The 21,540-nt window shown below is 36.1% G+C and overlaps 1 protein-coding gene and 1 long non-coding RNA gene across 2 annotated transcripts in view; one reads left to right on the forward strand and one right to left on the reverse strand.

Moving 5' to 3' along the window:
• The window catches only part of LOC121238445 (beta-glucosidase 12-like), a 38,594-nt gene that overhangs the window by 12,313 nt on the left and 4,741 nt on the right, over positions 1-21,540 (reverse strand). The window lies entirely within an intron of this gene.
• Positions 13,151-19,844, forward strand: LOC121238449. Its single transcript, XR_005935129.1, has 3 exons — positions 13,151-13,420; positions 13,544-14,141; positions 19,798-19,844. It is a non-coding gene; the product is annotated as an uncharacterized LOC121238449 (long non-coding RNA).

A 21,540-nucleotide genomic window follows, 5' to 3' on the forward strand; every position in this document is an offset into this window, starting at 1 on the left:
CGCGGCATCAATATTCATGTCAGCCAATTGAAAGTTGACACATGCGATACTAATGTGACTTGGCAACTTATCATTAATTTCCTAACGGGAAATACGTAATGTGACTTACCTAATTGCAAATTTTTTGAAATTCAAATATTAATTTTGTGAAAATGGAGAACTTGACTTGTAAGAAAGTAAAAATATTAGAAGAAAAATCTCAGAAAAGAAATTCCTTCAGTCGGAATAGCTAAAGATAAAGTACTGGGCCATGTAGCTTGGTCTGGCTGGGCTGACACGAAACTTGTTCGAAAGGTTGTAAATAAATTCTGCATGTGTTCAGAATGCCTATGGATTAATGCATTATACCAACCGAACCCAACCCAACCCAAGTTCTTTGCAAGGTACGAACTGTAGGACAACCTCATTTTGTTCAATTAATTAATTACCCAACTCAACCAGTTGTCAATACCCTCACATCACACGTGTGTGGAGTCTACACTCAATAATATTTAGAAGAGTAATGTGAGATACAATTATAGGGAGTTCAAGCTTCACACATTCTCTTCGACAAAAAAATAGGATCTACCATTAAAGAATTGATTTTTTTATATATATGAGTCCCTGATTTACTCACTTTTTTTTTTTCTAATAGAGTGCGTGTGACTTACACATCTTAAAATTGTAAATATAATTTCTCTGTTTGTTAGGAGTCTCTGTTAGTAATCTTGGATTAGGATTTTTTGTTAGTTGTGTAGATTTAATAAGTAAAAACATTGCAGACATTGCTAACAAGACTCCAAATACAACATTATATATTACTAAATACAGATTCCTATTTACAAACTATGAGTTTAGTTGATATTAATGGTTATGTCTTAATAGGTTGCTATTAGACTAGTTGTCTTCTAGATACGTCTGTTAAGGGAAGTCTTCTATCCTTATCAAATGTATTTGTTTATAATAGTCAATTATTATTCATCCTAAGTTAAATGGTTTTTTAATAGTCAATTGCTGCTATGAGGGAAATAAGAATTCACGGATGAAAAGTGAAACTACTTGTTTCTTGATAAGTAATGCAAGGTTAATTTGATAGACTTGGAGGAAGGGCTCTAGATTGGGAATCTGTATGAACAAGCGTTGATGACCAGGGTATTTTGCCATCGATTCCCATCTCAAAGCTGAACGACGGCCATTGGCACAATTTGAATTAAAGGTATTGCATTTCTGAACAAGGATTTTTGCGAATCAGTTGATTAAAAATGCATATAGTTGCTCTTTATCTTCTTTGTACTTGTATTCGTATATGGATGAGCCATTCAAACCTTCACAACCAAAACATATACTAGAAAGAGCATTAAATTTAGTCCACTTACTTCCTTTTGAGTACTCGTTTCTTGCATGGAAATCGATGGTTGATCCATATTAGTATTATGTGTTGTGACTTGCATTTAATAACCTAGATCATGTTATATCTATATATACAAAACTCTAACTATTTATAAACATGGACATTTTGAAACTACAATTGTGAAAAGAGCAGAGCAATATATATTGGTACTTTCAGGGACTGGAAGAAGATACTCAAATGTCCTAGTACTAGTACTAGTGTAATTGGAATGCCCTAATTATCCTTCTGCAGTACTGGAGTAGGATCCCAAATGTCGACTGAGATTCTCTCTGTCATTTGCATCTAGTTGTGTTTACATATCTGGTTGTATATAGATCAAGTTCTTCTAAAAGGTACAAATTATTTTAGTATGCATATTTATTTTCTTATTTTAATATGTAATACAGTAGAATAGAACTAGTGAGCCCATTTCAACTAATTGTCTGCAATACTACGAATCCAATTGTCGCTATTTCTTGGCTACAAGTTCAGGCTTGTGGAAGAGGTAACTGAGCAATTTATTGATCTATTTACCTGCAAAATCTTGCTCTGTCACAGCCTTGCAGGGGAGAAAACTTCACTGTCAGAGCATTTAAGGTTAGTTACTATTTTTCCCATTTTGCTTTGAATGATCATTGGGGTTAATGGGATTTTAAGTATTGATATCCATTCTTATTTGTTCAAATGAATTATGGAATCAGTGTTTCTGTTGTGTGCTTATTCGATTAAAATGAATTAGAAGGTACTAATATCTTTCAATGCACAAGATTTCTATTCTCTTCTTTGGGTGTCAATAAATCTAATTCATTTTCAAATTCTGTCGGGGTACTTACACTCAAATATCCTAGAGAGACAACTTTTTTACGAGTTTCTTTGATTCAAACTGCTTTCCCTTATTGCCCTTTTATGATTGTTCTTTTTTTCCTGATTTAGTATGAAACATGTCATTCTATAGCTTCTGCCTTATTCCCCTAAAAGAATACTGGTTTTTTTTTCTTGATTTTCTATGAAGCATGTCATTTCTTCCCTTTCATTTGAAGCATGATACACATGCATTATTTGGCTTTAAATTTGGAGATATTCTTTATTATAAACGTATGATACACATAAACAACCTCTTTTTGATGTTTAATAGATGATCTCAACTTTATGACTTGTGTTAGCTAGAAGTTGCTATTCAACATCAGGTCTGGATTATTGATTGATATTATATTCCTTTCTGGCTTTCTACTTAACTCCATTCCATATTTTTAATTGTATTTGAACGAGCAACATGGTGCCTTCAATTTCTGCATTGCACCCATTGTGAACTTTTCGGCTAAATCATGTTATATTTTTGCCTTGGTGATGTGAAGGTAAATTATATGCCATATGGTTGTCTACCTTATTATGCCTCTTCCACCCGAGGGATTATTACATTATTCTTTTACTGTCCTTTTTTTTTTTTTTTTTAAAATCTTAGTTCTCAAATCTATTTAGATCGAGATCTTAAAAGTCATTCTCTAATGGGTGATGGCATCATCTTCTTTCATAATTTATCCTTTTAATTATGATAGAAAAGCAGAACAAATAAGTTGTGGGATTATGCATACTTACTCCACTGACAATCAATTTTGTCCTGATGATCAACATGCATATTTCAGTCAAACCCTGATAGATTATATATTACATACCAGATTGTCAGCTAGCTAGTATGTAATGTGAACAAATTAATTATGCTGCTATTGAGTTCAATCTCATGTACATGGATGCTTTTAGTACTTTGGACTCCCGAAACTGCGGGAATGTGTACTTCAAGCTAGTTATTGTTTCACATGTACTTCGTGTATCGTTATTGATTTCTTCTAGTTTTTGGTGAATGCTATTCTTAGTGATTTCTACCCCTTCCATGGTTTTAAATTATGTGGAACAGGTTAGAGAAATTGGTTTAATTAAGGTAAAAGTACCTCTAGAATTACTATAACGTACCTTTTTATTGTTGTCATTGCTTTCGTTTATATAAGTTAGATAACTTATGTTTATGATAACAATACCTTACTGAGAGTGTGTTTTCCGATTTCTACCTATCAAAAAAAATGTTTAGGATAATAATACATTTTCAACAATATTTGTCACTTAAGAACTAAGCATTGGTTTGCCTCATTTTAGATGGACAAGACTTGGATGAACTTGATCGATAGAGTTTTATCAACCGAATATGCTAAAGGGGTTAGACAGTTCCTCGAACTTGCTAGAAACCACGCATCGGGAAGTGGCTGCATTCGGTGTCCATGCCGTGTATGCTATAATAATGTATTCCTTCCAATATATGCGGTCGAATCTCACCTATTCATATCTGGGATGAATCCAAACTATAGAGACTGGATATTTCACAGGGAGGAGGAAATATGGGATGTGAATGTTGGAGATGAAGATGATCTGGAGGATAGCGACGAGTTTGAATACATTGATGACATAGATGACATGTTACATGATATCAGAGCAAGGACATATTTTGATGTTACCATAGAAACTGCGAGTTCTTTAGCTCTGCTACCTATACCCGAACCCACTACAACCCATCTTATGAGAAACTTTTAAGATGACGCCCAACGCCCACTCTTTGTTGGGTTCACCAATTTTTCAAAACTTTCATTTATTGTGAAGATGCTACACATCAAAACAATTGAGGGTTGGTCAATCAAGTCATTCGACATGCTACTTAAGTTGTTAAGATCTGCATTCCCGGATGCTATATTGTCTAACTCATATAAGGAGTCATGATCACTACAGCTGGGTTTGGGCGTCAATTACAACAAAATCCATGCGTGCCTGAATGACTGCATTTTATATTGGAAGGAAAATGCTCAGAAAAATGTGTATCCTAAATGTAATACTTCTAGGTGGATGTCGTCGCCACACAAGAACCAACCAATCCCTTAGAAGGTGCTTCGTCATTTCCCTTTGAAGCCGTGCTTGCAACGACTATATATGTCCAAAAAGATAGCAACTAACATGAGATGGCATAAAGAGTGATGATCGAATGATCATATTAATTTGAGGCATCCTGCTGATTCTAAGGTCTGTCAATCATTTGATACAACATATACGGGGTTTGCTGAAGATCCTCGCAATGTTAGGCTTGGTCTCGCAAGTGATGGCTTCAACCCATTCAACAACATGGCTAAAGCTTATAGTATATGGCCAGTGATCCTCGTTCCGTATAATTTGCCCCATGGTCATGCATGAAAAACCACTTCTTTATTACGTCCCTCATTATCCCTGGCCCGAAATCACCTGGAAATGAAATTGATATTTACTTGCAATCATTGATCAATGAATTGAATGATCTTTGGGAAAATGGGGTGCCCACATATGATGCCTCGAAATAGGAAACATTCATATTGTATGCTACTTTATTGTGAACAATCAACGAGTTCCCTGCATATGGTAACCTTTTAGGTTATTCAACTAAAGGCAAACTGACATATCCATCATGCAATGTCGGAACGGAATCAATGTGGTTGCATAATGGGCGAAAGCACTGTTATACGGGGCATCGTTGGTTCTTACCCGAGATTCAAGAACCACACCTAGAGATAAAAAAAACACGCCCTTTCAATGGTAAAGAAGAGCATCGCATCCTACCTAAATTGTTATCTAGGTTTGATATAAACAATCAATTACAGCTTCTTGGGGATGTGCAATTTGGAAAGTTAGGAAAGAAGCGGAAACACCCTCCTGAATACTTGAACTGGACAAAAAGTAGCATATTCTTCAATCTTCCATATTGGTCAATGTTGAAACTTCGTCATAATTTCGACGTTATGCACATTGAGAAGAACATTTGCGACAACATCTTGGGAACCCTAATGAATATTCCTGGAAAAATGAAAGATAATATCAATTCATGCCGCAACCTTTCCAACCTCGGTATAAGAAAGGAACTATATTTGAGGCACAATGACAATCGGTGTACAATGCCACATGCATGTTTCACATTATATGGAGATGAGAGGAAAGCTTTTTGTCAGTGGCTTTCCGATGTGAAGTTCCCAGATGGGTTTGCTGCCAATATTGCTCGGTGTGTGTCTGTACGTGATTGCAAAATCTCAAGATTGAAAAGCCATGATTGTCATGTTTTCATGCAAAGACTACTAGCTATTGCAGTTGGTGGGTACTTAACAAACGATATTAAGATGGCCTTGATTGAACTGAGCAATTTCTTCAAAGAATTGTGTGCTTGAACACTTGATGTCAATGTCCTGGCCCAACTTGAAGCTGATATCGTTGTAATTCTATGCAAGTTGGAGATGATATTCCCTCATTTTTTGATGTCATGGTTTATCTAGTGGTTCATTTACCATGTGAAGCCTTGCTAGCAGGGCTAGTTCAATATCGGTGGATGTACCCATTTGAAAGGTACATTGGCAAATTCAAGCGCTATGTTAAGAATAAAGGTCAAAATGATCAATAGCAGATGCATACATTCAACTAGAAAGCTTGACATTTCGCTCAATTTATCTCAATTATGTTGAGACTCGATTCGATCGACTAGAGTGAAATCTTGATGCTGGGGACTCAGATGAGCCTAACACTAGCTTTTCAATTTTTTCTCAAAAAGTACGTCCATTGGGTATGGCAACTTCTCGGCAATTAGACGATAAACTCTTAAAATCAGCTCGATGGTATGTCCTTAACAACTGCACATAGATTAGAAACTACCTAGAGTAAGCATCCTCTAACAATGTTACATGTCAAATTGAGGAATAAAATTTAGTTTCTTAGAGCATTGGTAATGGCCTAGCCAAATGCCAATGCAAGTCCATAATTTGGCTATATGTGAGAAAAAAATCTACATTGAACTAGCTAAAAGTCCAAAGCTTAAGACTTGAGCTACAGCAAATCTAGACTCCTATCCAAACATAGTGAGTTACTGTTCACTATTGAAACCTATATTTTATTATTTCATCCACTTTCCCTCGTTCTTTTCTCTTTCTTCATTCAATTTCTCTCGTTTTTCCTTTCCTCATCCTAAAACGTGCGAACAAACCATTCTCTTCGTCTTGAATCCTTCGTCTTCTTCAACCGCAAGCACCCAAGAGACCTTCATTTTCTTCCCCGTTTTTCCTCCACCAGATTTCCTCCGTTTATGTGGGTGTCAACCTCGCGCATCTTCTTTGACGGGCTTCGACTCATGGATAGTATGCAGTTCTTCATCTATTTATTTGGTTTTACCTGATCTATGCATGTATGCGTTTCATGGTTTCACTAAATCTTGAATGCGGTGGTTCTCTAAACGTGGTTGTCAACACTCTGTTTCCTCACATCGTCATCTCGCTGAAGTTTTTGCCACCACACTCTTCGTCTCTCGATTTCTCTTGGTGTCATAAGTCCTCTGTTCCACTTCCCTCTTCCTTTCTCTTTCCATCACTCAGTCTGAAAGTCTCATCCAGAAAATTAGGTATTACTCCAACCCTCCAAGAAATCATCTATTATTGATGCATACCCACCGATTGTTTCTTGAATCGTCTGAGAGTTTCTTTGCTGTTTCTTGATTGCTTTGGTTGACTAAAATTTTCGCATTATTTTGGAGATATATAATTGTTTTTGAGTTGTGTATGTTTCATCTTAATCTTTGAATTGAAGTTTTCGTTACAAGAAATGTTAATATTCCAAGCGGTTCTATAGGGCAGTGGGATTTTGTTTGGGTTCGATGATCATTTGTCTCCGTTTGGGGCTTTCAAATGTCAGCTCTTTTGAATATATTTATTTATTTATATTTATCTGATTAGTTTCATTTTCATTTTGGATTATGATAATCTAGTGGGGAAACTCTGTTGGGCCCAAAGAAAAGTTTATTATGAGATTTTTTGTTTTGAGCTAATTGTTCCATTTTTTACCAACAAATTTGTTTTGGAAGAAATTTTTCATTTTTATTTGGTATTATGAAAGTTTGAATATGAAAAAAACTGCTAAGGAAACCAATGAAGGAAGGAAATATGAAAGTTTGAATCTTATTTTTCATGTTGATTCCTTTATCAACTTATGGAACAACTAGCTGATCTTTACCAACTAGATTTAGTAAGTGCAGTTGAAATTTTGGATGGATGTGCCTAATTCAACTTATGTATTTTCTTTTTGTTTCCTGTCCTTATTGTTTCTGTCCCAGCAATCAAAGTGAGTGTTTTCCTTTTTGTAAAAATCTCAAATTTGCCTCTGAAATTAATATTTGAGAAGACCTTTAAACCAAAAGTTACTTGCAAAATAAATTTTTGTTTATTACAATCAAGGCTTGACGTTGAAATCTTGTGGGATGTTGTAGTTTTAGGGTGCTGCTGAGGGGGTTTTGAGTTTCAGATTTCTAATGTTGAAGAATTAAGAGACTTGAAGATTTCTTTGCCCAGGTAGGAAAATATTGGAAGGTGGTGTAAGATTCACTGGAATGATAGGCCTGAACAAGAATGACAACAACGACGATGATCTATTGCAAGGATTTTAGTATTTTACCATAAACTTGATGAGGGATCCAACATGTCCATTGACAGTTTTGGAAGCCTGCAAACAAGCAACGTTGGAGGCTTTGTTGCATTGTTGTTTCCATACAGTTAGCCAAGTTGTTGTGGGTGCTGTCTTGGGATCCATCTTCTGTATTTTGTGGTTATGGTCTTGGGATGCTTTTGTTCTACAAGCATTTGATTCCAGTTTATGGGTTCGAATAGTTGTTGTTCTGGGAGCTGTTGGGTTTTGCCTAGGATTTATTGTACATGTAGTTCGTAATTGGTTTAGGGATGAAGAAGAATTCTTTAATTAAAATGAAGTTATTAATTAATATATGAAGTGTATTTGTAAAATATAAAAAAATGTCAAATATTATTAAAATAATATAATATAATTTTATTATTTTGACTTTAAGATGGCTAGTCCAACGTGGATTCACCTAGCTAAAAGTTGATGCTATAGCCAAAAGTTGAGATTCTAGCCAAACTTTGGACTTGGCGATGGCTAGGCTATTGCCAATGCTCTTACAGTAATATGCATGCTAAGAGCACGTCTCCTATTTTCTTACTTGTGCGTGCAATGAGCACTAAAACAAGTGTAATGAAAGTTACTCAAATTCTTTCCATCGTATTCATGAGAAAGAGTTTCCAATCAGGTTCAAGAAACGTGTACGTCCTCTTCTTACCCTCGCAAGACTCATATGAGAGTGAAACCATAGAAACAACCTTTCTAACTATCAATCTATGCTCCCTCATCTATTTATTACAGGTCTAAGATCTGCATACATTGAACTCGGCTGAGGTATCTGATGATCTATATGCACTCACCTACGGTCCTAAGCCCTGGATTGCATCGTATGCTGTATGCATCGTGAATGATAAAAGGTTCCACATGAAGCAGCTTGAACAATAGTGTCGTAGTCAAAATTCTGGTGTGTTCGTTATTGGTGACCATCAATCAAGTAGTATAGATTTCTACGGTGTTGTAATGGATGTTGTGGCATTACACTACATGGGATGACGTCGTGTGTACTTGTTCAAATGTGACTGGTATGATGTTGGTGATCGAAGGCGAGGCATTCGAAAATATAACCATATCACCAGTGTGAATACAGATAGGATGTGATATAAGGACGAACCATTTGTGTTGGCGTGCCAAGCTTCCCAATGCTTTTACATTAAAGATACAAGTGTTAAAAGAAGTTGGCATGTAGTACAGAAATTCATAAACAAGAATGTATATGACATTCCAACTACACCTTCGTCACTTGCTCATGATTCCGCTCCAAGTGATAGTGATGCCTATCAAGAGGATGAATCCGCAGATGTATGCACATTAGTCGATTGTCCAGATGTTGACGTGGTAGATCCCTTGCATAGGAATGATGCAGAAACAAGCCCCATAGATGCAACAGAACTGGAGGCAAACGATCAACAACCCCAACTATCATATGAATTTATCAACGACGCTGACCTGGACTATGTTTCAGAAGATACTAGTAGCGTTCATGATCAATCCAATCCCTCAGAACAGATATCCACTGATGAAGATGAAATGTCAGACTAGATCCCTCAGCTTTTGTCTCTAAGAATTGTACGTCATGAGCTTGGTTTGCTAGAAAATCTCATATATATATTCTAAAAATCTAATGTTTCTGATATGACTTTATCCTATTGTGCTGTTATGCAGTGAATGGCAAGCGGCAATGATACAAGGAGGTATTTGAAAAGCCTACCATGCAGTTTTGGCTCTCAGAATTGTAAGACATATGGAAACTGTCTTTACATTTTCATGCTTATAATTTATACCTACTTATTCATTGTCAGTTTCTCAATTTTACTTTTCGTTACTGGTTATTAAATTAGGAGGATTCATGGTATTCTTCTCTCATGTTGAGGCAACAAAAGTAATCACTAGTGGAATAGTAGGGATGTGCCTACTATGGAATAAGCTGAAAAAATGCCTCTCATGAGCTAGCTCCTAATTATATATATTGGAATACTTTCATATAGGGTTGAATCCCCAAACTTAAACAATTTCTATTTAAATTTCGAGTAAAATGGGGAATTTGACATAATAATCCCTATGGTCAGACATGGCAATGAAAGAATCTCATATGCTTTGCCACTTTGCGAATGTGTTTGAGGCATCAATACTATTAAGTGGCTTGAAGACAAATTAAATGCATTTAGTAAAAGATTTAATGGAGAGTTGGAACCTGTTCAGTTTAAAGTTGGCTTGATATTGAGCCATATTTGTTGGTAGTGGAATCTACCGTACAAAAATATTCCACATTATTTTATATGGGGCTGGAGCTAGCCAACACTTTTTAGGGCCTAAAAGACAATTTTTCTTCAACGCCTAGCAGATTTAGTTGACTTAATGAATGTAAGCACACATAGTATTAAATATTGCTTTAAAACCTTTCAGCTATATACTTGTTATTTGATTTTAAGTTTGCTGGAGGATTTGACCTCCTCATCGTGAGTTTGTCTGTGGTTGTAAATGATCAGTAGTATAACATGGAGATTTATGCCATGAAATATGTGGACACATATATTTTAAGCAATAATAACAATATGGAAGCCTATTACTGGTGAGGCACACCTTGCTTTCATGGGCTAACATCTTTGTGCTTTATTTTCAGGTCTCTATCTGCCTTCTCATGTGTGGATGAAAATGATATTTGGTGGTCATCTGGGCAGATCAAAAGTAGCTGAAGTACATCATGAATTCAATGAAGCTGTGTTTAATTTGGAGTCAAGTAGTAGTATCATATATGCATATTGATGACCCTCCCGTCATTCCAACTCAATAAACATTAATCATGTATTTCCATGGCCTTAATTGAACAATGGTTCTGATTGAAATGTTATAACATATTGATATATAATTATGTTATAGTCCTGTGAGTGTTTATTGCAGTATGTTACATAAAAAATTCAATTTGATACCTAGATGATCACATAATTTGAGTGTTTGCATAGATTATTGTTGTCTAGAATATTGTTTGTGTAACAGATTTTATCGTGTATATATAGGTGATCTTCAGTGAAAATGCAAAGCTTGATTGCATTGATATTAGAATGTGGAAAAAGTATTGATTGGCTAACAATTTGTGAGAAATATCACAAATCTAGACTATTGTCTACGCACGTTAAAAAAAAAAAAAAAACACTTTTCCCCACAAGCTACAGTTGGTAGGTAAAAAATGATTATTAAACTCAACCACCAAAATTATTTCCTACAAGATTTATTCATGGACATTAACTGTCATACCTACGGAAGTGTTTGTGGGAAAAAGATAAATAGGTAGGAAATGTAGCAAACTATTTCCTACAGGATAAGTTCATGGTAATTAATTATTACCGACGGATCAACTAGTTTGTGGGAAAAAAACTTGTTCAGTTCTATGAAAAACTATTATTACCTACGGGATGTGATTATGGAAAATATAGTATTTCCTACGGAAGCCTCGATGGGGACAAGTTTGGTCTTACGTTTACTAACGAACCAAGCTGGTGGGAGAATGTGTTTTCCCCACCACATAATCTAGTGGGTAAATACCAATACCCACGAAAAGCACTTGTGGAAATTAAACATTTTCCCACGATCATTGATTAAGTTGAATGTGCTAATTGCGGCGAGCCACTCGAATTTTGCCTCAAGATGTCTCGTGAGAAAATGTATTTATTGGCTATGACTTAAACCTTTTGTGGGATATAATATTTTTTCCGGTGAGTTTTATCCCACGAGCTTCCCACAACGAAATTTTGTGGGAATAGAGTTTTTCCAACAAAATGTTTGCTTTTTGCCACAAAATCCAAGATCTTGTGCCCCCCTTGTAAAACTGAAGAAGAATCCATTGAGTGCCCTCACACCCAGATCTTATGGAGACTTTCTCCATGGCCTTTGAACTTAATCTGTTTTGCTGAGCAACCCCTCAAAGAATGGTTAAAGGTTATCTTCGATTCTTCAAAATTCCTAAATATAGATCCAGAAGAATCCCATAGCTTTCAACTTTTCTCTATTATAGTCATGGATTCAGTATGGTTCCTTAGGAATCAAGTCATACACCATGCTCAAAGTCAAAATCCTCTCACCTTCTCAAAATCGGTTCTAAAGATTTACCATGAACATAAGCTGATGTGGCATACCAAGAGGCAGGAAAAAGTCATCCCTCTTGAATGGATTCCCCCACCAACCGATCATTTCTCCATTTCATATGATATAGCAGTTAGGAACATCTCTTCCATTGTTGCTGCAATTTGCAGGTCCTACTTTAGGGAATTAATCTTCGCAGCCACCAGTAATATTAACTCCATCAATCCAGTGTTTGGGGAGGCCCTGGCTGCCAAGTTGGCCATTGAGGAGGCTCTTCATAGAAAATTCCAGAATATAGTTATAGAAGGAGATTGCCAAGTGGTGGCTGAAGCTATCAACAACCGCTCTTCTTCTACTGAATGGTCCATCTTCAACATAATTTCAGACTGCTCATCCCTTCTTAAGGCTTTTCAGAAATGGACATCTCAAAAAATTCATTTACACCAAAATCGATGGGATCACAACTTAGCGCAATGGGCCGCATCAAATAATGTGTTTGGTAGCATATCCCTTATTAAAATACCTCATTGCCTTCTTGATTTCCACAGTGGAAAGGATCCACCTCTACCTTGACCATATTAGTGTAGTAGTTTTACTATATTGCTGGTTCTGTAAGTTCATAACTATACTTTTGTGTAATTTGTTTGGGTTAATTACACTTTGTCCTCTCAAACTTTCACTTAATTCACAATGTACCTCTGAAACTAATAACTACATTAAAGTGGACTCTCAAACTTTTAAAACCTACCAATCTCCCCCTTCCGTCTACAAGCAGAGTCAAATCTAACAAAAATTCACTGTAAAGATGTAATTTTAATGTAATCTATTATCATTAACCATATAAAATATAAAATAACCATATATAAATTAATAAAAAATTATTTAAATTACTAAATTAAAATTAAGTGAATTATTAATATGTATTATGTAACTAACTCATTAAAAAAATATTTTACTATAATTATATTGATGATATTGATAGTTACTACTTACTAACTTAGAATTTATTCTTTAGTATGATTTATTATTAATAATATCATACATTTTATATATAGTTAATGATTTATGATTTATTATTCATTGATAACATATATTATTTAATCTTTTATCTGGTGAATGATAATAAATTAGATAAAAATTACATTTTTGCGATGGGGAAGCGACGCATTCAAGGTATTGGGTGTCAAATATATACTAGAGGAAAAGGTTCTTGCTACCTACAGTTGATTACCATACTGCAGGTGTTGTCAATTTCAAATTAAGCTTAATTTCTTTTAATAATCAGCATATAATTTTGAGGACCAGATTCGTATATAACCTGTTATCAATTAATGATGCAATATGGGCTAACACTTTTGCTTGATCATGCTTCGTTCCACGATATCCAACTTGGTTGAGTTCTACAAAGATGTTTGCTGGTCTAAAAAGAAGGGAAAGTCTGTGACAGAAGAAGCTGAAGAGATTTATGTGAGACAACTATAGGCTACGTTGGATTTTATTTGTTTCAGCATTTTATCTAAGCTAGTTAATTTGATGCCAACAATATATAGAAACATGTAATGAAGTTACTGATTTAATATGATTGTGCAGAAATCCATGGTTGGAAAGTTCAATGATATAGACCCAGAGTAGCGGACCACATATGCAGCAAGATCTGTGTTTAGGGAGGTATTAGGTGCACGAGCAGGGTATGCTGGAGGATTAGAGGAGATGGTAATACCGGAGACTACTCGGGTAATTGAGCATGAACGCGATAAGCAATACGTTGAAGTAGTGGGAAGACATAAAATGGAGGCTGAGCATTACAAGGAAAATATGATGAGTTGAGTGGGCATGTGAGGGTACTTATGGAGAGACAACTTGAGTTTGACAAATTCATGAATACATACCAGTTCGAGAGGCAGTCCCAAGGAGAGTCTCCTAGAGAGACTTAGGGAGCTGCCTAGGAACATACTTTGAGAAGCCACTTCTTTGAAAATTTTGCCTTTTTGAGATGAGCAAGTATATGGCTAGCTGAGGTCTGCCACATTACTAAAGTATTTTGTTAGTGGCAAGGCGTGTTCACATGCAGTGTAGTAAATATGTGTTACAACTGGGCTTTGTGGTATTCTGAAGGATAATTCTGGCTCATGAAGGATCTCAGAGAGATGCCAAATTGGTTGGGGGGATTCTCAGTGTAGATGGATAGGTAATTTCTTTTTAAGTCACAATGCTTTTCCATTTTATCAACAAGTTCTTTTTGGGTTATATTGAAATGCCATATAAATTTGATTGTGTTGAATCAGTGTAGTATTCTGTCTTTATAATATAGATACACAGGAAGGGGTAAACTCTTATTAAAAACATGATGGTCAGTACACATGTATTTTGAACTAAGTAGGCTACTTCAGTACTCGTGGTACAGTTACACAACTTGTATTATAAACTCCACCTATATTCAATTGGAGTAACACAACAGATTGGTCTATTCTGTCAATGTTGGTGGGATAGAAAATTATGGGCTCAATACTTTCCAACATGATCTATTAGTCACTAGTTTAGCTTCTATTCTGATCCCAACCAGGATGCATTAAACCTCGATAGATGTTGTAGTACTTTTAAACAAGTTCAGTTCAATAGTGGTGCTGCTATATGATAGCATCAAGAAAATACATGATTGTGTTGGTATTTATAATAAATACGTATGGAAATTCTATTTATTTTATTAAGGTGCTGAGTATGATAGATGATATGTATGATAGGTACTTTTTTTTCTCTCTCTCTCTCTCTATGATAGGAAGTTTGACTTCATTTCATCATAATCAAAAGCTTATACAAGAGAATCAATCCAAAGGATATTAGTGATTACATCTAGGTATGAACCCCACCATAAACTAATCTCCTTAACACTGAAACTAAATTTGGCTAGTGCATGTGCTGCTGCATTGTAGCTTCTATTAGCGTATTGGATTGCACAGGAGTTGAAGAGAGTCATCAGTTCCTTTGCTTCCTTAATAATATTTCCAATTGCAGCCTTTGAAGATCCTGGTTTAGCAAATTCAGTGGTAACCAACAGAGAGTCACTCTCAATCACTAGATGTTGAATACCAAGGTGGACACTAAGCTGGAGGCCTTGCAAAATAGCCAAACACTCTATCTCCACTGCATTTAAAGCAGCATGCTCCTTCTTTGCTACAGACATTAGAACAGCCACCTTCGAGTCCCTTAAGATTGCTCCAACTCCAACAACAACTCCATTAGTAGAGAATGCTCCATCAACATTTAGTTTGAAAATACTAGAAGGGGGAGCTTCGCATCTGCAGTGATGCCTTCCAGCAGGTATAGGGTTGTGTTTCAATGCTTTGAAGGATCTCTGCATTGCCAAGCTACTTTCCAATGCAGCCTCTGCACTCACATTCTTCTTTCGAAAATCCTCATGTTTCTTCTATACCAACTGCTCCAACAGATTAGAAAAAACAACTCAAAGGTTTCTTGGGAACTTTGCTGTAGGATTCTTAGGACAACATCAAGAAACAGTTCATCATTCCTGGTATGGATCATGTTGCCAATGTTTCCCTACTGCTCGAGTTGTTCATGGCATTGCAGCTAATTCAGATCACTTGCCAATTATATTACTTCCCAATGCTAAGGCTAACAAGGCTAGGCATAAACTGTTTAGATTTGAGGCCATGTGGGTTGAGGATAAGGAGTGTGGGGATATCATTTCGAGACATGGTTGATATAGCTGGCAGATTGACTAGTTGCAGCAGGGCGTTAGAAGAATGGAACAAACTGAAATTTGGACATGTACTTTTAAACATAAGGAGAGCTCGAGCCAACATTCAAAGACTACAACTTGAGGATACTAGTAGGGTCTCAAAAGAGGCTTTGTTGGATGCTAGAAACAATCTCCAGTCATGGTTGGAGAAGGAGGAAATCCTTTGGAAGCAAAGAGCAAAGGCTCTGTGGCTTAAGGGAGGGGATAGAAACTCAAGGTTCTTCCACCACAAGGCTTCTCAGAGGAAGAGTAAGAACATAATCAACGGTTTGAAAGGTGAGGATGGATATGGCAATATGATGAGAATAGAGACCATCTCATCTTGAGCTACTTTTAGTCTTTATTTCAGTCTGAGCAACAAAGCAATAACTAGGATTTTTTGGATGGCCTGAGTGGTAAAGTTACTAAAGAAATGAATGATGATTTACTTAAGGAGTTTTCCAGAGAAGAAGTCAAGACAACTTTAGACCAAATGCATCCTACTAAGTCACTTGAACCAGATAGTATGACCCCCATTTTTTCCCAACAATATTGGCACATAGTGGGGAATGATGTGACAAATGCTGTTGTACAAATCCTCATAACTGGTATCCTACCTCCCTCCTCAATCACACTTTCATTACTTTAATTCCTAAGAAGAATAAGCCAGAGAGGATTTCTGAGTTTAGGCCTATTAGTTTATGCAATGTGTTGTATAAATTAGTATCTAAAGTCCTAGCAAATAGATTTAAAAATTTGCTTGATGTGATCATCTCTAGCTCTTGAATGGTAAGGAAGGCTTTATGTCTATTAAGTTGAACATGAGTAAAGCTTATGATCGAGTGGAATGGTCCTATCTAGCATCTGTTATGGAGAAAATGGGTTTTGCTGCTCAATGGATTGATTTAGTGATGATGTGTGTTAAATCTATCTTTTTTTTCAAATTTGATAAATGGAGAGCCTAAAGGACCTATTGTTCCCATTAGAGGTATTAGACAAGAGGATCCTTTATCTCCATATTTGTTCCTCATATGCACTGAAGGGTTAATTTTTTTGTTGAAAAGAGTTGAGGGGAGAGGGGAAATCACAGCTATAAAAGTGTGCAGAAGGGCTCCTAACATTTTTCATCTACATTTTGCTGATGATTGCCTCTTGTTTTGCAAGGCTACTGTGGATGAAAACCAGAGGATTCAAGATTTATTGGACTGTTATGAAGTAGCTTCAAGCCAAAAGATCAATAAAGAAAAGAAAAGTATTGTTTTTAGCAGTAATATGCACACTGTTAAACAAGCTGAGATACTGGAGCTTTGGGGGTGCAACATAGTCAGCAGTTTGAAAAGTATTTAGGGCTTCCACCCTTGGCTGGGAGGTCCAAATAGAAAGCTTTTTCTGATATTAAACATAAAGTCTGGAAAAAACTGCAGGGGTGGAAAGAAAAGATGCTCTCAGTTGGGAGAAAAGAAATTCTGATTAAAGCTGTTGCACTATCCATCCCTACCTATTCCATGAGCTACTTCAAATTACCTTCCACCTTGTGCACTGAGCTTGAACAGTTGATAGCTAAATTCTGGTGGGGCCAGAGGAACGATGAGAACAAAATTCACTGGATGAGCTGGTCTAAGATGTGTGAGACTAAGCAGGCTAAAATGAGGTCCAACCCTTCTTTTGTGTGGAGAGGTATCTGGAGCACTATACACAAGATGGCAACTGGCTGTTAGTGGAGGATTGGTACTGGTCATAGAGTAAGGATTTGGAAAGATTATTGGGTACCTGGGATGCCTAAATTGCCAACTATACAGAGTGAAGGTGGGGCTATGGCTCATGAGGAAGATGCCACTGTGGACTCTTTATTGGATGCTACTCATCATTTGTGGGATGTAGGCAAGATTAATACTATGTTTTCACCTAGTGTGGCCTCAAAAATTCTGAATATTGTGTTAAGTCATGGAGGGCCAGACCTCCTTTATTGGACTCAAGAAACACATGGTGACTATACTGTAAAGAGTGGCTATAGGTTGTTTCGGTCTTTAACTCATTGTAGGCAATGTGGGGAATCTTTGAATGCTGCAATTTTGAAGAGGTTATGTAAAGAAATTTGGAAGATCCAACTTCCCTCTAAGGGGAAAATATTTGCCTGGAAAGCTATCAAAGAGATCATGCCTACTAGACATAATCTTAGGAAAAAACAAGTTGTGACTGAGGGAGAATGTGTGTTTTGTGGTGATGAAAGGGAAGATGTCTTGCATGCTTGAAATCACCACAAACAAGCCAAGGAACATCCCCATTTTCCTCCAGAGCTAGGAGCAAACTCCAAGTTTCTCCTCTTTTCTCAGTTTCTGGATGACCATACAATCTAGACAATTTCCAAACAATCCCCCTCTCATCATCCTGAATTTCAGCATCAATATGATTGAAGGAAAAACTCTTAATGGATAAATTTATTTCGTTCTTCCAAAGTAGATCCAAACCCCCACTTCTTCCTTCACAGGCCATTGCAAAACAACAGTCAAAATTCACTGTAACACATACATGTTCCATCTGAAGAGTAGTCATCTTAGTTTCTTGTAAAAACACCACACGAGGATCTTCCCTCATGATCAAGTCACGAAGTGCTCTAACTCCTCGTGGGTTCCTAAGCCCACAAGAGTTTCAAGTTATGGCTTTCATTGGTCTCGGCAGGACTGCATTGCAGCCTCCATCGTTGGATATAAATTGCTTGTAATACCATACCCATCCTCCTTCAAACTGCACCTCCCACGCTTTGAAGCCTTAGAAGGCTGCAGAGTGGCCTTCCTCTTCCCTTTTTTCAAACTGCTGCAGAGTGCTATCTATTGGATTTAAAAGCAAAAAAGGGCAGGCTCTAGTCCATTTCTTGCAAGGCCTTCCCTACTTGGGCCTAGACGGATGGTCTGCTGAGCCCTTTCTTTCTATGAGGCTAAGTCCAGCTGCTTTGAGTAACTTCCCAAGTAGGATCTCAATAGTCCCCTCCCTCAAGACTAGTGACGGCACAACCCTTTCACTCCCAAATAGATGCTGCTCAGTGTCCCCTGGGAAGTCAGTATCCATTCCAAGCACACCCCCAGAATGTAACATGTCATGTAGAGATCGTTTATTGAGAGCTGGCACATGTTTCCCTTGACTACAGATACTCCCAGTTGAATTCCCACGATCAACCTCAAACTCCTCCTGTATCGGAATGTAACTCGACGTGAGGTGTAACTCCTCAGACCCCTCAATATTCGGCCCATCCTTGCGAGGTAACTGTTCTCTACTCCCATCTCTAGACCTGTCAGCAGCTACGTTGGTCATAGAGTTAACTTTAAGAGCAATCCCTACTCTGCCTCCTCGAGACTCTCCTTTCACTCAGTTGTTTTCGAGGAGATCACCTTTTCTACGAGGCTAGGTCCACGCCCCCACAAAGTTCTCTGCAAAACTCGCTTGCTATCGATCACCTAACACAAGTCAGTCAACCCTGTCGCAACTTCCATCGCCTGCTCCTCCCTGCATAGGAACCCCCGCTATGGCCATCACATTTTTCGAGGCAGCCGTAGAGGGGGCTTGTGGGTGTATTGGGATATTTTCCTTCATCTTCCATCCAATGCTTTGGCTTTCAGCCATGCACCGTAGGGAAAGACATCACCTTTAGAGTATTTCCATGACTGGCATTCCTTTGCTGCATGGCCAAGGTGACCACATCCATAATAGAAGTTTGGAAGTTTTTCATAGGAGAGTCAGACCCAAGATGTTTTGCCTGCATTAATGGAAATTTTTGTGCCTCGTAGTAATGGCTCAAGATCATTTACAGCGACTCAAACTCGCATATACTCCCCCCATGCCATTTCACCCTCATCCAAGTCTACCTCCTCTACCCTGCTGGTAGTGTGTGTAGTATGGGATGGTATATACACTATGAAGCATGTCAATTTTCTGGTCGCATGATAGTTAATTTTGATGTTGAGCAAAGGGATTGGTTGCCAATTATTGGTTGATGCCTTGGTGAAAAGCTGCTACACTCGCAAGCTTTGTTATTGTTGTTTCAAGTGGATCGATGAATGGAGTGCTGATATTTGTGTTAACGTTGGGCTTATGGGCCAAATCCTCTTACCAGAACAACACTAAAGGATCAATATGGTAGTGATTGGAGGGGAAAGTTCCATTAGATGTTTTCTTAACAATTAATGGGGGCAAAACATAAAATACCTCCTAAATTTTATACATAATTCTACAAATATAGAAAATGACCCTCCAAAAAATTGACAATCTTCTTATGTTCTCTAAAATTTTCTAAAATTAAATATACCTAGATCAAATGCCTCTCTCCAATTTTTATTTTATTTTATTTTTTATTTATTTTTTCTTTGTTTCTTTCTTATAGTCCCAAAACTATGTTTAATTTCAATATATTATCTATTTTTAAGGATGTAGCCTCTTCAAAATTAAAATTAAAACTAAGTTTAAGAGAAATAATAAACTTATTAATATGGATCGCAAAGTGTTTGGTTATATAATATTGGCCTTTTTAACATGGATCCAAAGTAAAAATATAAGAATCATTATTTAAAGTCGATGATCTATATGAAAAATAGTTTGTAGTTAGGGGTGTACAAATAAACCAGAAAATCGGTCTGAACCGGCACGAATTGGTGGAACCGGTCTCCTTATTTTCAAAACCGGCCAGTACTGGTCCGGTTCCGGTTCTAGGCTTTTTAAAACCATATCGGACCGGACCGGTTCCATATATTATATATCTTAAATTAATTCTTTTAATATTCTATATAATATTTTTTATATTATATATACTTTTATATTTAAAAATATAAATATAAATTATATATAAAATAATGTTATTATAATTTATAATAAATATGAACATTTATTTGATCATATGCTTTAAATATAAAATATATGTATTAATAATATTTTATGGACTAATAAATTCTCAATATATTCCTTTTGATAAGTACATTAGTAAATTAGTAATAATAATATACATTAGTATATAATGTATGTTAATTACAATTTACATTTTATGGCCTAATACTAATAGTCTAATACTATATTACTATTAGTAATATACTTTAAGTCTATATATAAATCACTATAGTATTCGTTATACTAAATAATTATATATGCAATAATGATATAGTAATACTAATACTATCACTATCAATGATATAGTATACTATTAGTATTTTTTTATTGCAGAATTTTCTTTACAGTTTTCATAGCATTTATAGCAGATTTTTTTTTTAATTTAATTTTATTTCATTTTCTATTAAGCAGAGTTTTTCTATTTCATTTTCTATAAAGCAGATTTTTTATAGCATTTACATACAGATTTTTCTATAAAGCAGATTTTTATAAACAGTTTTTTTAAAGCAGATTTTTAATAAAACAGATTTTTTTTTTTTATTGCAGTTTTTCTTTTCTATAAAAAAATTTTTTTTATGACAAATTGTCTCTTTATTAAAACCGGAAAACTGAACTTAAATGGATCGAAATCGGTAAAACCGGAAGTACTGGTTTAAGAAGGTAACCAGTGCGTAATCGATTTTTAAAAATACAAAATTGGTACATACCGGTTCGGTCCCGTTCGGTCCCAAGTTTTGTTCAAAACCGAACCAAACCGGCCTGGTTACACCTCTAATATTTGTAGTTATGTTTTTATGATTTTTCAATCACTTTTTAATTTACATAATAGAGATGATGTTTGCAGTCTTAAGATGTGCAAACTCCGTACACTCCCTTTGTGAAAAATTGGTAAAACTATGACCCATATGAAAAAATAATTTTTTAACGATGGACCCTATTTTTTTTTCCAAAAAAAGTGCATAGAGCTTGCAAATTCTAA

The sequence above is a fragment of the Juglans microcarpa x Juglans regia genome, chromosome 7D (genome assembly GCF_004785595.1).
Source record: "Juglans microcarpa x Juglans regia isolate MS1-56 chromosome 7D, Jm3101_v1.0, whole genome shotgun sequence".
NCBI classification, from domain to species: Eukaryota; Viridiplantae; Streptophyta; class Magnoliopsida; order Fagales; family Juglandaceae; genus Juglans; species Juglans microcarpa x Juglans regia.